Source organism: Coturnix japonica, chromosome 13 (genome assembly GCF_054131305.1).
Source record: "Coturnix japonica strain WE chromosome 13, WE-NBRP24, whole genome shotgun sequence".
NCBI classification, from domain to species: Eukaryota; Metazoa; Chordata; class Aves; order Galliformes; family Phasianidae; genus Coturnix; species Coturnix japonica.
Genome location: NC_140675.1, coordinates 4,513,535 through 4,536,943, shown reverse-complemented (window position 1 = coordinate 4,536,943; position 23,409 = coordinate 4,513,535).

The following is a 23,409-nucleotide window of genomic DNA, read 5'->3' as shown; positions in this document are numbered from 1 at the left end:
GAGAAGGATGTTTGACCTATTCAGTTTTGGGCCCCTCCCTGCAAGAAAACCTTGCGGTTCTGGAACGTCTTCAGCTATGAAGGTAGTGAGGGGTCTGGAGCACAAACCTTACGAGGAGCTGCTGAGGGAACTAGGATTGTTCAGCTTGGAAAAGAGCAGGCTCAGGGGAGACCTTATAACTCTCTATAACGTCCTGAAGGGAGGTTGTAGTGAGCTGGGGTTTGGCCTCTTCTCTCGTGTGATCAGTTATAGATCTAGAGGGAATGGTTTTAAGCTGTGCCAGGAAAGATTCAGGCTGGACATTAGGAAATATTACTTCCCCTAAAGGGTATTCAGGCATTGGATAGCACTGCCCAGGGAGGTGGTGGAGTCACCGACCATGGGAGTGCTCAAGAAACGTTTGGATGTTGTGTTGAGAGGTATGATTTATCCGGGAAGTATTGGTAATGGTTGGACCAGATGATTTTGTAGGTCTTCTCCAACCTTGATAATTCTGTGATTCTGAGCTGAGAAACTTTTCTTGCTCAAGTCCAGCTTCCAAACTTAACCACCTACAATGAAGTTGATGTCGTTTTTCTGGTAGCCCTCAAGACAGTGACCACATTTACCCAAAATCAGGAGGTAACCAGCTGCAGTGAAGTGAGCAATTTCAGTGCCTATTTCTGATGGTGGCAATGAGTTCAGAGGTCACACTTAATTGACGGTGCCTGTTTCCATTCTGACAAAGGATGTAGTTGCAGCTGACTTCCCGAGGCTGCCATACGTGGTGGTGACGCAGCCTTGGGCTTCTGCGTTTGCATGATTCCCACCTTTCCTTTCTGTGTCTTGCAGGTCAGCTGGTGCTGGAAGCGGCCGGTATCTGAGTAGGAATGAAGGTGAGTGCAGGAGCAGCTGCTGAGGGGAGGAAGGAAGTCCATGCTAATGAGCTCTGAAGCATCTGCAGGTCCAGTACGAAAGGAGGCAGCAGTGATGCAGGGGGCTCCCCAGCAGGAAGCTGTCTGATCCAAATGCTTGCTGAGAGTTTGGAAGCCCAAGCCCTTATGGTCTCTGTAAGGGTGGCTAGTAAAAAGATGTTAACCAAGATGGTGGTAAATAGTCAAAGATTATTAGCAAAGGAAAACTCACCAATGTTGGTGCCTTGACCAGAAAGCTGAGGCAGTCTCAACTGGGGAGCAGTCTCCAAGAGATTCTGCCTTAGTGGTGGTCAGCCTTTAAATGAGGTGAGGTCTCAGAAGAGGTGCAGTCGAGGTCCACCCCTTCTGGGAGCACAGCTAGATTACTCTCACCTGTGCTCCCACAGCTGGCCCAACACTTGCCTCAGCTGATTAATCAGAGGTTCAAGCTGTGATTTCCCATACAGTCTCTAAGCTGAAGGCAGCATCTCCTTGATCTGATGGTGGTGTGCCTGAGTGAGGGAGTGATCCAAGCTGGATGCAAAAGAGTCATCTTAATTTCTCTCCTATTTTACTTCAGATGACACCTATTGGGTGTTGGTTTCTTAAAATTTGGATCTAGGAGGTGGCCTCTCCCTTTGCTTCTGGTGAAAGCACAGATGTGCAGCAGGAGTAGAAGACAAAGAGGTTTTCTTGGTGACAGCAACACCAATTATTTGATTCAAATGTAGAACTGTGATGAAGATGGTGAAGAACAGATCCGCCTCAAAGACATGCTTGATCACATAAGGAATGAGCATGTGATCCAAGACAGTCAGCGTGGCTTTAGCAGGGGAAGGCCATGCCTAACCAATCTGGTGGTCTTCTATGATGGAGTGACGGCATTTGTGGACAAAAGGAAGGAAACTGATGTCATTGACCTGGACTTGAGCAAGATCTTTTACATGGCCCTCCACCACATCCTTATCTCTAAACTGGAGGGATGTGGATTTGACAGGTGGACCACCTGGTGGATAAGGGATTGGTTGAAAGGCCACAGACAGAGGGTGGTGATTCATGGTTCTGTGTCCAGGTGGAGGCCAATAACAAGTGGTGTCATCCAGGAGTCTGTCTTGGGACCAGTGCTTTTTTACATGGTTATCAGTGACACCAATGATGCAATGGAGTGCACCCTCTGCTGTTTGCTGAGTGGTGGGGCTGATGCAGTGGAAGGAAGGGATGCCATTCAGAGGGAGCTCAACCGAGAGGTTGGCCTAGGTGAATCTAATGAGGTTGAACACAGCAAAGTGCAAGGTTTTGCACTTGGGCTGGAGGAATCCCAGGCATCTGTACAGCCTGGGAGGAGCAGTCCTTAAGAGAAGCCCGCAGAGAAGGACCTGGGGGTCCTGGTGGATGAAAAACAGAACGTGAGCCATCAGCGTGCTCTTGCAGCTCAGAGAGCAAATGGTCCCCTGGGCTCCATCAGAAGAGGGGATGGCCAGCAGGGACAGGGAGGCGATTGATCTTCATGATCCTTGAGGTCCCTTCCAGCCCGGGCCATTCTATGATTCTGTGATTACACTCGCTGTCAGAAATAACGGCAGCTGTACAGAAGCTTGTTTTTTCTTTCTTTTTCTGGCTTTGAAGGAGAAGGGGTGGAGCAAGGGGAGACCCACTGGTCATTTGTCACCTCATGAACAGGATGGATTCTGCATTGACTGTGAAAAACCTGGGCTAGTAGCATGGGCATGTTTCAGGCTGGACTCTTCTTTTGCTGCTTGGTTTCCTTTTGGCTACAGGGAGACAGCTGTCTAAAGGTGTGTTTTCAAACCCACTCTCCAAAACCGTGTTTCATTGTTGCAGGTGGTTCAGTGAGCTCTTGCAGTGCAGATGCTGTAGTTTGCTGTAGAATCTGAATGGTTTCTGTTCCTAGGGGAGGACTGGGAGGAGGTAGTGAGAAGAGAATTCAATGCCTAAGGGGAGGGGAGATCGGGGATTGGTGGGAGAGGAAGCCAATAGGAGGGAGAGAGGAGTTGGGCGCAGGGTGATGGTAACACCCCTTTGTGATGTCATAATGCCCCTTTGTGACGTCATAATGCTTCTTTGTGATGTCATAATGCCCTTTGTGATGTCATAATGCTCCTTTCTGACATCACGATGCCCCTTTCTGACGTCACGATGCCCCTTTGTGATGTCATAATGCCTCTTTGTGACGTCATAACAATCCTTTGTGACGTCATGCTGCCCCTTTGTGATGTCATAATGCTTATTTGTGATGTCATAATGCCCCTTTTTTACATTATAGTGCCCCTTTGTGACATCATAATGCTTATTTGTGACGTCATAATGCCCATTTGTGACATCATATCACCCCTTTGTGATGTCATACTGCCCCATATGAAGTCCAGGCAGAGTCAAAACTTATGGACCTGCACGAGGATCACTTTCAAGACAGTGGCTCTGTTGCTTCAAGCTTATTTGCTTCGTCCTGCCGCCACTCTATTACCAAGTATCAGCAACCTCTTGCATGATTCAACTTGCAAACGTTTGACACTAACCCTTGTGTTTCTGTGCCTTCCTAGATAATTCGAGCCCTTGTCAACCCCAAAGATCCAAACCAAGTAGTGATGTGCAGTGTGTTTCCATCAATGGAGAGTTCTTATTAAGCACAAATCGCTGCAATTCGAATGACAGCCTTCCACATGGTAACAGTGATGGACACAAGGGGCTCATCCACGTTCATGCTCTCATATCTCCTGGCTCTGCTGAAGCTCCTGACCTGAGCCTGCCAGACACCACAGTCACCTGCCTGGATTGTGACCCAGTGCCTTTGCAGTGCTGCCCATCCCAAGCACAGCCCGAGTGCCCCAACAGCAGCACCACCATGCAGGAGCAGGTCAGCATCAGTGAGGTGAAGCTGAGCATCGTAGATGGGGACTTAGAGTCAGGCTGCCAGTCCCAGGCACCAGGCAGCAGCAGCTCTGAGCCACTCTCATCTTGACAAGAGGAGTCCCATCTTCACCCTTGACCTCTCAAGCCCTCCTGTCTTTTATTGAATAAAGTCACTCTCATGCTCAATCATCGCCTTGGCTGCATTCCGAGTCTTCATTCACAGGGATTGGGATGAATGCAACAAACAGCAAGGCAGCTCAGCTTGCAATGCTATGGCTGTGGGGTTCGTGCAGGCAGGGCTCTGGGTTCCCATTTTGCATGGCTTTGGGATGTCAGCAGCAAGATCTCTACCATTTTGTATGGCAGCAAATAATCTCTAGCATCCAGGTTGCTGCTCATGATAATCCCAGTCTTCCTGGCTGTTGCTTTGTGATACCTTTTAAAGCCTTTTGATACTCTTTGATGCCTTGGCTGCTCCCTAACACCTCTGTCCTCCTGCCATGTTGACTCACGTCTCCCACTTTTAAGCTGGCTTTGCAGATCATCTCCAGCCCTGTCATCATCACGCTGCAGCAGGAGGTGCTCACCTGGCCCAATGTCTGGCAGTACTGCTTGTTCTGCAGATGAGCAGCTGCCTCCTCATCTCTTCAGCTACAGTAGTTTTTCTCAGGGCAGTTAGATGCAGTCATGCTCCTCTGGATTTGGTGTGTTAAATCCATGCTGCATGGCAGCAGTCAGTGCAATACAAAGGTGTTCTGTGTGCCATAGCATTTCTCCAGGGGCTGCCAAAGGTAGAAGCACAACACAGCACCATCCTTCTGACAGTAATGTCTGTGAGTGTTAGACATGTGAGCACTGCATCATCCCCAGCGTGTCAGTGCTTTTCCACACCAACCTGACTCTCACACTCTGCACTGAATGTAACTCTGCTCTTGTGGAGACAAATGCTTTCTGTCACATCCTCCATCCCTGCAACCATTTGCCGGTAGGCAGCTCTTGCAGAAGAATCAAGCAGCAGAACCTTGTGCTCACCCTACAGCATGCAAATGCTATGAAAGCAGAAATAACCTGGCGTGCTCTGGGTCTGCAAGGCTGCACAGATGGGAGAGGTAGATTGTGTTTTTGCAGTGGAGGTTTCCAGGATTTTCAGTACATAGTGTAGGCCCTACCTGAATGTATAACCCTCTTGTAAAACAGCTGTATAAGTAGTTTTTCCACCAAGAAAGTTTCTGAACATAGTTAAGTTCAGACTGGGGGCATTCTGACATGGGTAGAATTGAGGCAAGCACAAGATAAATACACAGGGTGGGTAGAGCCCAGCACAGGACAGAATGAATGTACTGACTGTTGGAAACATCGCCCTTCTCTGTCCGCAGAAAAGTACAAGGCAGACCTAAAAACAAGAGGTTGGTAATTGACCTTCTATGGAAATGAATCCTAGCAACAGTCTCGAGGAGTCTGTGAGCCTGAGATGCTCAACCAATGAGAGCCATGAGAGCATCACCTGCATTGGGTTTAGGGCACAGAACAGAATTGATTTCACTGACTGGTGTGCAGTTTCTCCCTTGCCAACAGGGGATGTGCGCGCAGTATTGCAGTAATGAATAAGCACTGCTGCTATCGCTGCCATCTTTGCCTAACTAGAAATCTTTGACTTTGAGAGTTTCTCACACAAGGGGAGAGAGTAAGAAAGTAAAGAGGCACAGAAAACTAAGGGAAACTGCTCTTCTGTATCTTATCTATAAAAATTGATACTATTGATGCTGTCGTGCATTTATTTATTTATTTTTAATTTTTGGCCAATGTCAGTTAGATTGTTTTAAAATATCCACACACCAAAATCTGACTACCAAGGAAATGTAATGAAAATGAAATGAAGGTGAGTTAGTGGAAAGCACAAGGCCATATTATATTAGGCTCTAGCAAATTTACAGGCAGTCACTGCACGAAGAGGTAGATCTGAATTGCACATTATATGATTCCCACAAAGATTAAGGAAATCTGAAGCTTTCAATATATTTTTTTAATTCTTTTTTCATTTCATTTTTTAAACACCTGACCCAGACCCCAACCCTCACAGGAGCTGTAAAGATAACAGCATTAACCCACAATGTAACTCTAATCCTAACCCTTACCCTGATTCTAAAATCATCTCTAACTCCAAATGTAACAACAAAAATGATGCTAGAAGTTTGTAGCAAAAGGAACCTTAACCCTGATCATAATCCAAAAAAAAAAATCATTATGGTAACAATAATCTTTACCTTAAGAGTAATATTAATCAGAGCCCAGATGATGCCTGCATCCAATCAGAAGCATGCTTTGTATTATTTAAGAGTTGTACTTTTTCCAATGAACTCTCTCTATTATCACGTTTATAAAGTAACAGAGTCTGTTCTTTAACTCCTGACACTGTGCCTTACTCCTGACATCCCCTGGAAATGACCCAGATAGGGCACCATCAAAGTAATGCTAATAGTAATGTCAATCCTAAGGGTATCTCTAGCCTCAGTGTTAATGGGACGCTAACAACAATCCCAACAGCCTTAAACATTCTGGTGGTGTGAAAGAGGTGCTGCCTTGCACATGCTGGGCAGTCCCATTGCCTGTTAAATGCAGGCGGCAGCGTAGAAACATGATGCCCGTGGTCAGAATGCCCTGTGGCAGATCCTGGCACCGGAGAACTGACCGGAGAACCATGAGAGAACTGACAACAAATCACTCGACATCAGAACCGACCCAGTGGTTATTTACAAGCCTTGGGTGACCCAGACAGGATCTCAGAGTGGTGAATGTAGGTACAGAAGTTGTTACTACTCTGTTTTCTTCTAAAAGCTGCTCAGCTGCTTTGCGTTTCAGACCATCCCTGGCTTCACTGTGTGCATCTGTCCAATTGATACCAGGTGGTTTTTTTTCATCTCAGAAGTTGGGGGGGGAGGGGGGGAGGGAAGGAACATCAATTCAATTACTCATTTATTTATTGACAGAGATTCACGTTTGCTACGTTTGGAGAAGTTTTTATTTCTTTGCTGTGATTTGATTTTTTCTTTTTTTCTTTTTTTTTTCCCCCTTCCCTCCTCTTCCATCTTTGTGTTCTTCCCCTATAATCAAAAGAGAACGGATCCCCAGGGTCTGTCCCGCAGACGTTCTTTCCGTGGTCTCTGCTGCCACCTGCTGGCCAATACTCGGAACTGCCACTGTTGGGCGTTTGGTGCCGCAGGAAGCACAACGCAGATCTGAGTTCTGACCGGTCTACACAGCAAATCCGCCAATCTTTATTGCGATAAGCCCTCCACATGGCATTGCGCATGCACTCGAACACGCAGCAGGCATAGATTTCTCCTAACTCCTTGAGGAGCAGGCAAGCAGAACAACTGAGCGCACCACTGCTTGTGATTGGGCCACCCCCATCATAGAGATGTGTGTTAGATCTTTTACCCACCCCTGGACTGGCCTTGTTGTTTAACGATAACCTCTGAAATCTGAGTTACTGGTTCTTCCACCTGTAGTGTAGAATAGGCAGCCAATAAATGCTTTTCAACTGTGATGTATCTTTATTCTGCTCCATGCCAAACCTGTGACCAAAACCTCATAGGGGTTCACAAAGAACTCTGGCTCTGCCAGAGCCCCCATCCAGACCCTTCTTGAGTTACATTCACATCTAGTTTGGCTGAAAAGGTTGGACTATAAATACTCAGTGCTTGGGCCTGTTTAACAGATATTTTTTCCTGATTATGCTGTCCATTGATCTTTTTAAACTGAACTCCTGCTCTAATCTGGTCTTTAAACATTTGTTGTCTCAAGACCCTAATGGATCCAGACTGGATTACCTTAGGGGCTGGACACCTAAGTCATGGCAGCAGATGGTTCTCTGACCTTTCCACCACTATTCAGAGCCTGCATCTGGCTGTAGGCACTCTTGTCTCCTCATCAATTGCGCAGCCTGTTGTATTACAGCACCTGAGGGCCACTGGGGGGTTCAGTATGGATAACATAGACCCATCCTGATGTAAAGGTGATGGCTGTAGGATGAGATCCCTCGTTCCTGATGAAACATTTATTGACTGGGCTCTCAAAATCATCTTCATAGATTGCCTCTTTCATGCCTAATTCTCTAATATAGTTTTGTTAGTCCTCCATAGAGGACCACAGGCTGATATTTAATGGTATGTCATTCTTATTTGGCCATGTTATATGACACACAGCCAAAAATCATTCACTGATCAAATGGCTATCCTCATTATGTTGGACAGAACATACAGTCTTTGCCTGAGGGCAGGGTGAGTAGTAATGGATGTCAGTTTTGAAATTTCCAGTCCATACACCACAGCGCTTTCTGCCTCCATGTCCCATAACAAGAGCAGCTATGCTGGCATGCTCTCTTGGTTTCTGTCTAAACCACTGTACTATATCCAACAGTTCAGCTGCTGTACTATGGGCAGCAGGGTTTGGGGAGTTGGACACTGGTCAGGGCACTCCCACCAACCTATCCTGCATTTTTTTTTTTTTCATTTTTGGGTTACAATCAGTCAGATCTCAAATAGATCTAGTCCAAATGGAACCTCAAAATCTGACCTTTTAGTGCCTTCATTTACAGAGTCCATTTTATACAGATTCCCTTGTACAGGGTCCCCATGGTCTTCCAGAGAGATGTTACTGATCTTCCATAGGAGAATGATTGAATTAGGTTTTTTCCCCATCAAAACTGCCACCTGTCTTTCCAGTTTTTCAACACTGTCATTCAATAGCTGATTTGCATCAGCCTGAGCCTCTTCAGTTATGTTCAGACAGTTCAAGGCCATCAGCAGTGGTCATGCCACCACGAACACAGCTAACTGTCATTCTCAAGTTGTAAGTATGTCTTTGCTAAGACCATGGAAATACTCAGTCAGGTGGGCCAGGGACTCATGGACCCTCCCTCCGTCCCACACAGGGCCCCATTTTTCAGTGACAGAAGCAGTGCTGCATTTTGAGGATCCTAGGAATCCCAGGACATGCCCTGACAAAAGGTCATTCAAAGGGGTAGTCTTTCCCCATCCAAACCACCCCATGATATTCACAGAATCACAGAATTGTAGGGGTTGGAAGGGACCTCCAGAGACCTCTGAGTCCAGCCCCCCTGCCAATGCAGGTTCCCTACACCACGTTGCACAGCTCGGCATCCAGGCAGGTCTTGAATATCTCCAGAGAAGGAGATTCCACAACCACCCTGGGCAGCCTGTTCCAGTGCTCTGTCACTCTCACCATAAAGAAGTTATTGCACACATTAGTGCAGAACTTCCTATGGTCCAGTTTCTGTCTGTTTCCCCTTGTCCCGTCTCCACACACTGCTGAAAAGAGTCTGGCCTCACCACTTTGCCCCCCACACCTCAAATATTTATAGACCCCTCAGGTCCCCTCTCAGCCTTCTTTTCTCAAGGCTAAACAGACCCAGTTTTCTCAGTCTCTCCTCATTGGGGAGATGCTCCAGGCCCTTCACCATCTTTGTGGCCCTCCGCTGGACTCTTTCTAAGAGATCCCTGTCTTTTTTGTACTGGGGAGCCCAGAACTGGACACAATATTCCAGATGAGGCCTCACCAGGGCAGAGTAGAGGGGGAGGATCACCTCCTTCGACCTGCTGGACATGCTGTTTTTAATGCACCCCAGTATGCCATTGGCTTTTTTGGCTACACGGGCACACTGCTGCCTCATGGCCAATGCGTCGTCCACCAGGACGCCCAGGTCCCTCTCAGCAGAGCTCCTCTCCAGCAGCTCTTCCCCCAGCCTGTACTGGTGCATGCAATTATTTCTACCCAGGTGCAAAACTCTACACTTGCTTTTCTTGAACCTCATCCTGTGTCTTACTGCCCAGCTCTCCAGCCTGTCCAGGTCTCGGTGAATGGCAGCACAGCCTTCAGGTGTGTCAGCCAATCCTCCCAACTTCGTGTCATCAGCAAACTTGCTGCGGGTGGTCATTGATGAAGATGTTGAACAAGACCGGACCCAGCACAGACCCCTGGGGGACGCCGCTAGTTACAGCCCTCCAGCCAGACACTGCACCGCCAACAACAACCCTCTGCACTCTGCCAGTCAGCCAATTCTCAACCCACTTCACTGTCCACTCACCTATCCCATACTTCCTCAACTTTGGTATAAGTATGTCATGGGAGACTGTATCAGTTATAGAGGTTATAGAGTTCAATTCCTGTAGTCAATTTGGCGGCCCAGGTGGGACCAGCTCTGTTCGCTGCAGGACCAGCTGAGAGGGAGACACTTTTGGCGCACCCTGAGATTTCTCTGAAGGACTCCCTTCCTCACCTGATCACTGCAGGGACAGACAAGGACCACCCATAGGTGGACCAGGTATGTGTATGGTAAGTGGAGCCCATATGTCTTGAGGAGACATCCTACACAGTTTACAGCCATACGTGCTGCTCCCAGGGAGGTGAGCTCATGGCTTTGGTTGCCAGCTGGGGTAGGAAGACTCCTTGGGTGAGTTCCTATGAAAGGGAACTGTATGTCATATGAATGGAAACAAGAACAAATACTCTCTCCCAGGTGGTTGGCAATAGGAGGGACCTAGGTTGGTCTCTCCTATGGGTATGGGATATAGTGGATGGCCTGTCAAATGGTAGCCTGGGTTCTCCAAGTTGTAATCATGTGGCTTATAGGTTGTATGTTCAATATTATCATCTGCTTTAAGTGTTTGGTACCGTGTGTCAAGCCGACTCTGGGAAAAACATTGTTTGCAACTGGTTGACCAGAGTATGAGTGTTATTAAGATTCCATCTAGAAAACATTGTCAGCATTGTGTAGTATGAATAAACCATGGTTTTTGATCTAAATGTCAGAGTGAGTGTGGTGTGAGTGAGACCCAGAACAGCTGCAGGGTGAGTGCTGAGTCCCTATCCATGTTTCCTTCCTCCTGTGAGGGAAATGGCCAGACACGGACAAAGTGAAAGACTGTGTTGTCTGTCCACTCATAAGTACTTTCTGCTTGTATGTAAGAAGATGGGAGTTTGTACTCTGTAGATTAATAAGATGGTCCTGAGGAGAGGTGTACATTCCACCACCAATGAGTGTCAACCCATTTATGTAATACTATGTACTGCTTGTGAGGAAGTGTGTGAGGGAGGTGGTTCAAACAGTGCTGGTTCTGTGGCACAGTGTTTATAACTGAAGAATACAGACTGTATTAAGGAAGTTTATGTGAACTGAAGAACTGTACTGTTTGACAAAGTGTTTTGATGGTATAAGAAAGTGTAATTGTTAATGATATATGGAAGTGTACTTGAGGGAATGTGGAAGTGTATCTGAGCATAGAAATAGAGGAAGCATTTACAGAGGAAAAAGGATTAAAGTGAGTTTACCTGCACTGACATGAGAGCAACACCCTGCACCGCTGCCCTGTGAGCTGAGCAGAGCAGAGCAGAGACACAGTCCCCATGTATCAGGTAGTGTTATTCTGCTTACCAAATGAATGAGTTCACTACAGAAGAGGCAAATCTTCCCCTCTGCTCCATTTGTGGCATACTCTGGAGTTCAAGGCATTGCAAAGCTATGGCACATCTACTTTCTTTCAATGATGACACCTTAGTGTGCTCTGGGCTCTCATTTCAATTGCATCTAAAGAAGTCTAGGGTCATGCCAGCTGACAGGAAGCTGGCAAATGTTGTCTCATTGTAAGGAAGAGCAAGAAAGATGACATGGGCAATTATGGACCAATTATGGACCAATTATGGATAATAGCAGGACTAGGGGAAATGGTTTTAAGTTGAAGGAGGGAAGATTTAGGTTGGATGTTAGGGGAAAGTTCTTTACTAGAAGAGTGGTTAGGTCCTGGAACAGGCTGCCCAGTGAGGTTGTGGATGCCCCGTCCTTGGAGGTGTTCAAGGCCAGGTTGGACGGGGCCCTGGGCAACCTGATCTAGTAAATGTGTATGTTTGGCGGCCCTGCTAAGCAGGGGGGTTGGAACTACATGATCCTTGAGGTCCCTTCCAACCTGGGTCATTCTGTGATTCTGTGATTCTGTGATTCTGTGATGGACCTGTCACTCCAGTGCCTGGTAAAATTATGGAGAAAATGATGGTGGGAGTTATGGAAAAACAGCTGAAGGACAATTCTGTCATTGGTCGCAGCCAACACAAGTTTGTGAGGCGAAGGTCCTGTTTAATTTAAGCTCATTCTGTGACACAGTTATCCGTTTAGTTGACCAAGGGAAGCCAGTTGATGTAATCCTTGAGGATTTCAGTGGAGATTTTGATACTGTTTCTCACAACAACCTTCTGGACAGAATGTTCTGCATATGGCTAGACAGAAACACAATGTGGTGGGTGAGCAGTTGGCCAGTAGGTCAGTCCCAAAGGATTATAGTCAGTGGGTTCCATCAGGCTGGTAGATGGTCACTGTCGGGGTCCCCAGGGTTCCATTTTGGGGCCACTTTCCTTTCATGTTTATGCAGATGACTTGAATGCAGGACTAGAAGATGTTCTGAGCAAGTTTGCTGATGAGACCAGATGAGGAGGTGCTGTTGCCTCCACTGAGGGTGGAGAGGACTTGCAGAGAGATGTGGACAAGTCAGAGAAGTGGGTACCAGTTGGTACTAAGCACCAAGTGCATAAAGTATAACAAGAACAAGTGCCTGATTGTGCACCTGGCTATGGGCAACCCTGGACATACACACTGACTGGATATGGGACACTGGAGAGAAGTCTGACTGGAAAGGGTTGGGGTGCTGGTCAGCATCACACTGAATGTGAGTCAGCAGTGTGCCAAGGCAGCCAGGAAAGACAACAGTCCCCTGGAGTGCATGAAGCAACTTATTGCCAGCTGGGTGAGGGAAAGGATCGTCCCTCTCTGCTCTGCATTGCTACTGCCTCACTAGCAGCACTGGGTGCACTTCTGGGCACCGCGTAACATAAAGGACATAAAACTATGGGAGAGTGTGCACTGGAGGGCATTGGAACTGAGAGATCTGAAGTTCAGAGTTTCACAGGGATTGACTGCTTGTTCAGACTGGGCCCTTCTCACATCCCACATCCTGCAATGAGACACAGGGCACATGTGGGATAGGAACTTAACAGCATCCTTGCACCACATGCAGAGCCTGGGATCTTCCGTTCCTATGTCTTTCACTTAACATCATATAGACTTCCAACTCACTGCCACAGGAAGTGCCCTGAGCCAACATGAGAGACAGGATCTCCCTACTTCTGGTCTTGCAATCAGGGCTTGACCTGTCTGCTTCGTAAGGCAAAGGAGATGTTTCTTAGCATGCCAGTGCCTTTGCCTGCCTGTAGTCATGGCTTCCAGTTATCTTCTCTAACTAGTCTGTTGGGAAGCTTACTTGGTAATGGCCCTCAGTGGGCCCATTAATATTCCAAGAAACTTCACTGTTACTTCTGACTTTGTCTTCTTGAGCACTTTGTGCAAACTTCTCTCTGCACTGGAGGTTGATGGACTCAGCACCAAATGCTCACTGGGGCCCATTATAACCTAAAGAGCCTCTTGTGCCTTGTACCTTCCTGTTCTCTTCTTCAGGTTTTCAGAATGTGTTCAGCAAAATGGAGAGAGCTTAAAGAGCAAGAATCCAAAATGCATTTATTGTCTATTTATTTATAGTTTGTTTTATACAAGAAGTTAAAGAAGCACTTTGCAACTGATGTCAATCCAGGATGTCCCAATGAGTTCTGTACTGTTACTGTGTTGACAAAGTTCCTCCTCAACCTCCCCATCCCACTCCTACTCACACTGGCCCCATGGGACTTGCATCACTTTTCCTCACATCACTCTTCTCCTCTACCGTCACCCGCTCAGTGTTAAACCTCCTTTGTACCAACTCCCACTGGCTTTCCACAGAGAACCAGCTGCACACAGAAAAAGAAAGAATTCTCTTTATTTACGGCCAACAAACAGAAGGAAAGGTGATGCAATTGAATGAACAGTAAAACACAGTGATCAACTGCATGCCATGTCCAAGCAGCTTCTATTGAGGTTTATTTTTCATAGGGAATATTTGCACAAGAAATGAGTTAGAAACAGATAGGATGGGATAGATAGAATCACGGTGAAGGATTTGACAACAGACTTTTGAGGAATGGAGCAAATTTCAGTAATCTCCCTTGGATAGATCAGCCAGGGAGTTGGGAGTTATCAACTTAGAATTGAACAGGACTCGTGAGTATTTCACACACTGAGACGGGTTAACACTTTCTTCTTGATTTCTATCTTTGTCTTCAACTCTTTTTTTCACTTTTACTGACATTAATGAACATCTTTCAGAATTCATGCTTTCTTTAAAGCATGAAAAAATGAAAGAGAGAAAGAGAAAAAAAAAGAAATAGAAATAGAAAAATGAAAAAAAAAGGATATGGAAAGGGAAAAGGAAAAAGAAAAGGAAAAGGAAAAGGAAAAGGAAAAGGAAAAGGAAAAGGAAAAGGAAAAGGAAAAGAAAACGACATAGAAAAAGAAAAAGTAAGAGAAAAAGAAAAGATAGGAAGGGATAGATAGAATCACGGTGAAGGAGTTGACAACACAGTCCATCAGTCTTTGGTGAGATGGAGCAAATTTTAGTCATCCCCCTAAAAGTCACAAATCAGACAGATAATTGGGAGGTATCTGACTGAACAGTAAGAAAGGGATGGGGAAATCTGGCAGGCTGTGGCAGGAGCATGTGTCTAAATTGCCTGCTGAAAACATGCCTTTAACCACGACCATTTATTTAGGACAGCTGGAGACACCTGAAGGATGAGGGACATCAAATAGGCAGCAGGGAAGAGCAGCGGTGGGTGCCGGGATTTAGTCACAGGGCAATGATGGCACTGGCATCGCTGTCTGTGTCTCTGTACCTGAAAGCATCTGAATTAAAGGAAAAAAAAAAAAAAAAAAAAAAAAAAAAAGACACAAAATCCCTACAAAGACTCATATTTACAACTAAAAATGGAACAAGACTCATGAGAATTTCTCATGTTGAAAAGGGTTAACACATTTTCATTGATTTCTATCTTTGTCTTCAATTATTTGTTTCAGTTTTATTGACATATATGTTCATCTTTTAAGCTTACAGCCTCAAAATAAATAAATAAATAAACAAATAAATAAATAAATTTAGATTCTTTTGTCATTTGCACGTGGCCTGATGCCCCTTTCACCTTCACAATTCCCACCAGACGTTCCATTCTGGAGAGTATGAGATCCAGCAGAGCACCTCTCCTCTTTGGTTCCTCCACTGCTTGGTCAAGAAGCTGCCATCTGTGCTCTCCAGGGATCTGCTGGATGCCACATGCCCTGCTGTGCTGTCCCTGCAGCACATACTGGAGTGAAAAAGGCTCCCAAAGGGGACAATGGCCAGACAACATCAGACTCCCATCTGTCTGCAGAGGGCACCTTCCACTTGCTCTCCCTGATCAGGAAGACAGGTACAGACACTGTTGGTCTCCTCTGTTTGCCATTTCCATTAGCTCTGACCTGGCTGCTCTGCCATCCCCAGGCAGAGCTCAGTGCACTCTCACAGAGGGCAGTCGCTCTTCCTTGTCTTCTCGCCCATCCATCCTAAAGTCTCTGTGTCCCCTTTGTGCTACAGTGCAGTTGTGGTAGCCATTCAACTGTGGTCCAAACAGGAGCTCAGGCCTGCAGCTCTACCAAGATTTCTAGCTTCTTGTGTGTTGGTGTTTGCATTAGTGCAAAAATACAGGAGTAAACATCCTCACTGGAAAGCATCAGTGGACTTAGCCGGACTGGAGAGCTCGTCTATGGTATCAGTGTGCAGAAGGTGGCACACAGGCATTAGACCTATCGTGGATCTTGGAGGTGACGTAGCAGCACGGACACACCATGGGCATGGCTTTGCTGAAGGCCCTGTGCTGCACTTGCAGCTGCATGTGAATTCACCAGACAGCCGGTGCTATCCCCTCTCTGGCCCTCAGCTCATGCCCAGGAAGGAGCTGTCTATCTCAGGGATTTCCCACACGGTTTATAAGCACTGGCACACGTCAGAAGCAGCCCAGCACAGTCTTGAGGAGTCTGTGAGCCTGAGATGCTCAACCAATGAGAGCCATGCGAGCATCACCTGCATTGGGTTTAGGGCATAGAAGAGAATTGATTTCACTGACTGGTGTGCAATTTCTCCCTGGCCAATAGGGGATGTGCGCGCAGTATTACAATAATGAATAAGCACTGCTGCTATCGCTGCCAGCTTTGCCTAACTAGAAATCTTTGACTTTGAGAGTTTCTCACACAAGGGGAGAGGGTAAGAAAGTAAAGAGGCACAGAAAACTAAGGGAACCTGCTCTTCTTTATCTTATCTATAAAAATTGATACAATTGATTCTGTCGTGATTTTTTTAAATTATTTTTAATTTTTACCCAATGTCGGTTAGATTGTTTTAAAATATTCACCCACCAAAATCTGACTACCAAGCAAATTTAATGAAAATGAAATGAAGGTGAGTTAGCAGAAAGCACAAGGCCATATTATATCAGGCTCTAGCAAATTTACAGACAGTCACTGCACGAAGAGGTAGATCTGAGTTGCACATTATATGATTTCCACAAAGACTAAGGAAATCTGAAGCTTTCAATATATTTTTTAATTCTTTTTTCATTTCATTTTTTAAACACCTGACCCAGACCCCAAGCCTCACAGGAGCTGTAGAGATAACAGCATTAACCTGCAATGTAACTCTAATCCTAACCCTTACCCTGATTCTAAAATCGTCTCTAACTCCAAATGTAACAACAAAAATGATGCTAGAAGTTTGTAGCAAAAGGAACCTTAACCCTGATCATAATCCAAAAACAATCATTAAGGTAACAATAATCTTTACCTTAAAAGTAATATTAATCAGAGCCCAGATGATACCTGCGTCCATTCAGAAGCATGCTTTGTATTATTTAAGAGTTGTATTTTTTCCAATGAACTCTCTCTATTATCACGTTTATAAAGTAACAGAGTCTGTTCTTTTTCTCCTGACACTGTGCCTTACTCCTGACATCCCCTGGAAATGACCCAGATAGGGCACCATCAAAGTAATGCTAATAGTAATGTCAATCCTAAGGGTATCTCTAGCCTCAGTGTTAATGGGACGCTAACAACAATCCCAACAGCCTTAAACATTCTGGTGGTGTGAAAGAGGTGCTGCCTTGCACATGCTGGGCAGTCCCATTGCCTGTTAAATGCAGGCGGCAGCGTAGAAACATGATGCCCGTGGTCAGAATGCCCTGTGGCAGATCCTGGCACCGGAGAACTGACCGGAGAACCATGAGAGAACTGACAACAAATCACTCGACATCAGAACCGACCCAGTGGTTATTTACAAGCCTTGGGTGACCCAGACAGGATCTCAGAGTGGTGAATGTAGGTACAGAAGTTGTTACTGCTCTGTTTTCTTCTAAAAGCTGCTCAGCTGCTTTGCGTTTCAGACCATCCCTGGCTTCACTGTGTGCATCTGTCCAATTGATACCAGGTGGTTTTTTTTCATCTCAGAAGTTGGGGGGCGGGGAGGAGGGGAAACGGACATGAATTCAATTACTCATTTATTTATTGACAGACATTCATGTTTGCTACGTTTGGAGAAGTTTTATTTGTTTGCTGTGGTTTGATTTTTTCTTTTTTTCTTTTATTTTTTTCCCCCTTCCCTCCTCTTCCATCTTTGTGTTCTTCCCCTATAATCAAAAGAGAACAGATCCCCAGGGTCTGTCCCGCAGACATTCTTTCCGTGGTCTCTGCTGCCACCTGCTGGCCAATACACTGAACTGCCACTGTTGGGCGTTTGGTGCCGCAGGAAGCACAACGCAGATCTGAGTTCTGACCGGTCTACGCAGCAAATCCGCCAATCTTTATTGCGATAAGCCCTCCACATGGCATTGCGCATGCACTCGAACACGCAACAGGCACAGATTTCTCCTAACTCCTTGAGGAGCAGGCAAGCAGAACAACTGAGCGCACCACTGCTTGTGATTGGGCCACCCCCATCATAGAGATGTGTGTTAGATCTTTTACCCACCCCTGGACTGGCCTTGTTGTTTAACGATAACCTCTGAAATCTGAGTTACTGGTTCTACCACCTGTAGTGTAGAATAGGCAGCCAATAAATGCTTTTCAACTGTGATGTATCTTTATTCTGCTCCATGCCAAACCTGTGACCAAAACCTCATAGGGGTTCACAAAGAACTCTGGCTCTGCCAGAGCCCCCATCCAGACCCTTCTTGAGTTACATTCACATCTAGTTTGGCTGAAAAGGTTAGACTATAAATACTCAGTGCTTGGGCCTGTTTAACAGATATTTTTTCCTGATTATGCTGTCCGTTGATCTTTTTAAACTGAACTCCTGCTCTAATCTGGTCTTTAAACATTTGCTGTCTCAAGACCCTAATGGGTCCAGACTGGATTACCTTAGGGGCTGGACGCCTAAGTCATGGCAGCAGATGGTTCTCTGACCTTTTCACCACCATTCAGAGCCTGCATCTGGCCGTAGGCACTCTTGTCTCCCCATCAATTGGGCAGCCTGTTGTATTACAGCACCTGAGGGCCACTGGGGGGTTCAGTATGGATAACATAGACCCATCCTGATGTAAAGGTGATGGCTGTAGGATGAGATCCCCCTGTTCCTGATGAAAAATTTATTGACTGGGCTCTCAAAATCATCTTCATAGATTGCCTCTTTCATGCCTAATTCTCTAATATAATTTTGTTTGTCCTCCATAGAGGACCACAGGCTGATATTTAATGGTATGTCATTCTTATTTGGCCATGTTATATGACACACAGCCATAAATCATTCACTGATCAAATGGCTATCCTCATTATGTTGGACAGAGCATACAGTCTTTGCCTGAGGGCAGGGTGAGTAGTAATGGATGTCAGTTTTGAAATTTCCAGTCCCTTCACCACAGCGCTTTCTGCCTCCATGTCCCATAACCAGAGCAGCTATGCTGGCATGCTCTCTTGGTTTCTGTCTAAACCACTGTACTATATCCAACAGTTCAGCTGCTGTATTATGGGCAGCAGGGTTTGGGGGGTTGGACACTGGTCAGGGCACTCCCACCAGCCTATCCTGCATTTTTTTTTTTTTTCATTTCTGGGTTACAATCAGTCAGATCTCAAATAGATCTAGTCCAAATGGAACCTCAAAATCTGACCTTTTAGTGCCTTCATTTACAGAGTCCATTTTATACAGATTCCCTTGTACAGGGTCCCCATGGTCTTCCAGAGAGATGTTCCTGATCTTCCATAGGAGAATGATTGAATTAGGTTTTTTCCCCATCAAAACTGCCACCTGTCTTTCCAGTTTTTCAACACTATCATTCAATAGCTGATTTGCATCAGCCTGAGCCTCTTCAGTTATGTTCAGACAGTTCAAGGCCATCAGCAGTGGCCATGCCACCATGAACGCAGCTAACTGTCATTCTCAAGTTGTACGTATGTCTTTGCTAAGACCATGGAAATACTCAGTCAGGTGGGCCAGGGACTCATGGACCCTCCCTCCGTCCCACACAGGGCCCCATTTTTCAGTGACAGAAGCAGTGCTGCATTTTGAAGATCCTAGGAATCCCAGGACATGCCCTGACAAAAGGTCATTCAAAGGGGTAGTCTTTCCCCATCCAAACCACCCCATTGATATTCACAGAATCACAGAATTGTAGGGGTTGGAAGGGACCTCCAGCGACCACTGAGTCCAACCCCTCTGCTAAAGCAGGTTCCCTACACCACGTTGCACATCTCGGCATCCAGGCGGGTCTTGAATATCTCCAGAGAAGGAGATTCCACAACCACCCTGGGCAGCCTGTTCCAGTGCTCTGTCACCCTCACCATAAAGAAGTTATTGCACACATTAGTGCAGAACTTCCTATGGTCCAGTTTCTGTCTGTTTCCCCTTGTCCCTCCTCCACACACTGCTGAAAAGAGTCTGGCCTCACCTCTTTGCCCCCCACACCTCAAATATTTATAGACCTGGATCAGGTCCCCTCTCAGACTTCTTTTCTCAAGGCTAAACAGACCCAGTTCCCTCAGTCTCTCCTCATAGGGGAGATGCTCCAGGCCCTTCACCATCTTTGTGGCCCTCCGCTGGATTCTTTCCAAGAGATCCCTGTCTTTTTTGTACTGGGGAGCCCAGAACTGGACACAATATTCTAGATGAGGCCTCACCAGGGCAGAGTAGAGGGGGAGGATCACCTCCTTCGACCTGCTGGACACGCTCTTTTTAATGCACCCCAGGATGCCATTGGCTTTTTTGGCTACACGGGCACACTGCTGCCTCATGGCCAATGCGTCGTCCACCAGGACGCCCAGGTCCCTCTCAGCAGAGCTCCTCTCCAGCAGCTCTTCCCCCAGCCTGTACTGGTGCATGCAATTATTTCTACCCAGTTGCAAAACTCTACACTTGCTTTTGTTAAACCTCATCCGGTGTCTTACTGCCCAGCTCTCCAGCCTGTCCAGGTCTCGGTGAATGGCAGCACAGCCTTCAGGTGTGTCAGCCAATCCTCCCAACTTCGTGTCATCAGCAAACTTGCTGCGGGTGGTCATTGATGAAGATGTTGAACATGACCGGACCCAGCACAGACCCCTGGGGGACGCCGCTAGTTACAGCCCTGCAGCCAGACACTGCACCGCCAACGACAACCCTCTGCACTCTGCCAGTCAGCCAATTCTCAACCCACTTCACTGTCCACTCACCTATCCCATACTTCCTCAACTTTGGTATAAGTATGTCATGGGAGACTGTATCAGTTATAGAGGTTATAGAGTTCAATTCCTGTAGTCAATTTGGCGGCCCAGGTGGGACCAGCTCTGTTCGCTGCAGGACCAGCTGAGAGGGAGACACTTTTGGCGCACCCTGAGATTTCTCTGAAGGACTCCCTTCCTCACCTGATCACTGCAGGGACAGACAAGGACCACCCATAGGTGGACCAGGTATGTGTATGGTAAGTGGAGCCCATATGTCTTGAGGAGACATCCTACACAGTTTACAGCCATACGTGCTGCTCCCAGGGAGGTGAGCTCATGGCTTTGGTTGCCAGCTGGGGTAGGAAGACTCCTTGGGTGAGTTCCTATGAAAAGGAACTGTATGTCATATGAATGGAAACAAGAACAAATACTCTCTCCCAGGTGGTTGGCAATAGGAGGGACCTAGGTTGGTCTCTCCTATGGGTATGGGATATAGTGGATGGCCTGTCAAATGGTAGCCTGGGTTCTCCAAGTTGTAATCATGTGGCTTATAGGTTGTATGTTCAATATTATCATCTGCTTTAAGTGTTTGGTACCGTGTGTCAAGCCGACTCTGGGAAAAACATTGTTTGCAACTGGTTGACCAGAGTATGAGTGTTATTAAGATTCCATCTAGAAAACATTGTCAGCATTGTGTAGTATGAATAAACCATGGTTTTTGATCTAAATGTCAGAGTGAGTGTGGTGTGAGTGAGACCCAGAACAGCTGCAGGGTGAGTGCCGAGTCCCGATCCATGTTTCCTTCCTCCTGTGAGGGAAATGGCCAGACACGGACAAAGTGAAAGACTGTGTTGTGTGTCCACTCATAAGTACTTTCTGCTTGTATGTAAGAAGACAGGAGTTTGTACTCTGTAGATTAGTAAGATTGTCCTGAGGAGAGGTATACATTCCACCCAACCAATGAATGTCAACCCATTTATGTAATACTATGTACTGCTTGCGAGGAAGTGTGTGAGGGAGGTGGTTCAATCAGTGCTGGTTCTGTGGCACAGTGTTTATAACTGAAGAATACAGACTGTATTAAGGGAGTTTATGTGAACTGAAGAACTGTACGTTTTGACAAACTGTTTTGATGGTATAAGAAAGTGTAATTGTTAATGATATATGGAAGTGTACTTGAGGGAATGTGGAAGTGTATCTGAGCATAGAAATAGAGGAAGCATTTACAGAGGAAAAAGGATTAAAGTGAGTTTACCTGCACTGACATGAGAGCAACGCCCTGAACCTCTGCCCTGTGAGCTGAGCAGAGAAGAGTGGAGACACAGTCCCCGTGTATCAGGTAGTGTTATTCTGCTTACCAAATGAATGAGTTCACTACAGAAGAGGCAAATCTTCACCTCTGCTCCATTTGTGGCATACTCTGGAGTTCAAGGCATTGCAAAGCTATGGCACATCTACTTTCTTTCAATGATGACACCTTAGTGTGCTCTGGGCTCTCATTTCAATTGCATCTAAAGAAGTCTAGGGTCATGCCAGCTGACAGGAAGCTGGCAAATGTTGACTCATTGTAAGGAAGAGCAAGAAAGATGACATGGGCAATTACGGACCTGTCAGTCCAGAGCCTGGTAAAATTATGGAGAAAATGATGGTGGGAGTTATGGAAAAACAGCTGAAGGACAATTCTGTCATTGGTCGCAGCCAACACAAGTTTGTGAGGCGAAGGTCCTGTTTAATTTAAGCTCATTTTGTGACACAGTTATCCGTTTAGTTGACCAAGGGAAGCCAGTTGATGTAATCCTTGAGGATTTCAGTGGAGATTTTGACACTGTTTCTCACAACAACCTTCTGGACAGAATGTTCTGCATATGGCTAGACAGAAACACAACATGGTGGGTGAGCAGTTGGCCAGTAGGTCAGTCCAAAAGGATTATAGTCAGTGGGTTCCATCAGGCTGGTAGATGGTCACTGTCGGGGTCCCCAGGGTTCCATTTTGGGGCCACTTTCCTTTCATGTTTATGCAGATGACTTGAATGCAGGACTAGAAGACGTTCTGAGCAAGTTTGCTGATAAGACCAGATGAGGAGGTGCTGTTGCCTTGACTGAGGGTGGAGAGGACTTGCAGAGAGATGTGGACAAGTCAGAGAACTGGGTACCAGTTGGTACTAAGCACCAAGTGCATAAAGTATAACAAGAACAAGTGCCTGATTGTGCACCTGGGTAGGGGCAATGCTGGACATACACACTGACTGGATATGGGACACTGGAGAGGAGTCTGACTGGAAAGGGTTGGGGATCTGGTCAGCATCACACTGAATGTGAGTCAGCAGTGTGCCAAGGCAGCCAGGAAAGCCAACGGTCCCCTGGAGTGCATGAAGCAACTTATTGCCAGCTGGGTGAGGGAAAGGATCATCCCTCTGCTCTGCATTGCTACTGCCTCACTATGTTCTGGGCACCACAGAGCATAAAGGACTTCAAACTCTGGGAGAATGTGCAAAGGAGGGCACTGGAACTGAGAGATATAAAGTTCAGTTTCACAGGGATTGACTGCTTGTTCAGACTGGGCCCTTCTCACATCCCACATCCTGTGATGAAACATAGGTCTCATATGGGACATGAACCTCACAGCGTCCTTGCACCACATGCACAGCCTGGGATCTTCTGTCCCCATGTCTATCATTTAACATCATACAAAATTCCAACCCATTGCCCCAGGAAATGCCAGGAGCCAACATGAGAGACAGGATCTCTCTACCACTGGTCTTGTAATCAGGGCTTGACCTGTCTGCTTCGCAAGGCAAAGGAGAGGTTTCTTAGCATGCCAGTGCCTTTGCCTGCCTGTAGTCATGGCTTCCAGTTATCTTCTCTAACAAGTCCCTTGGGAAGCTTGCTTGTTAATGGCCCTCACTGGGCCCATTAATACTTTAAGAAACTTCACTGTTACTTCTGACTTTGTGTTGTTGAGCACTTTGTGCAAACTTCTCTCTGCACTGGAGGTTGATCGAC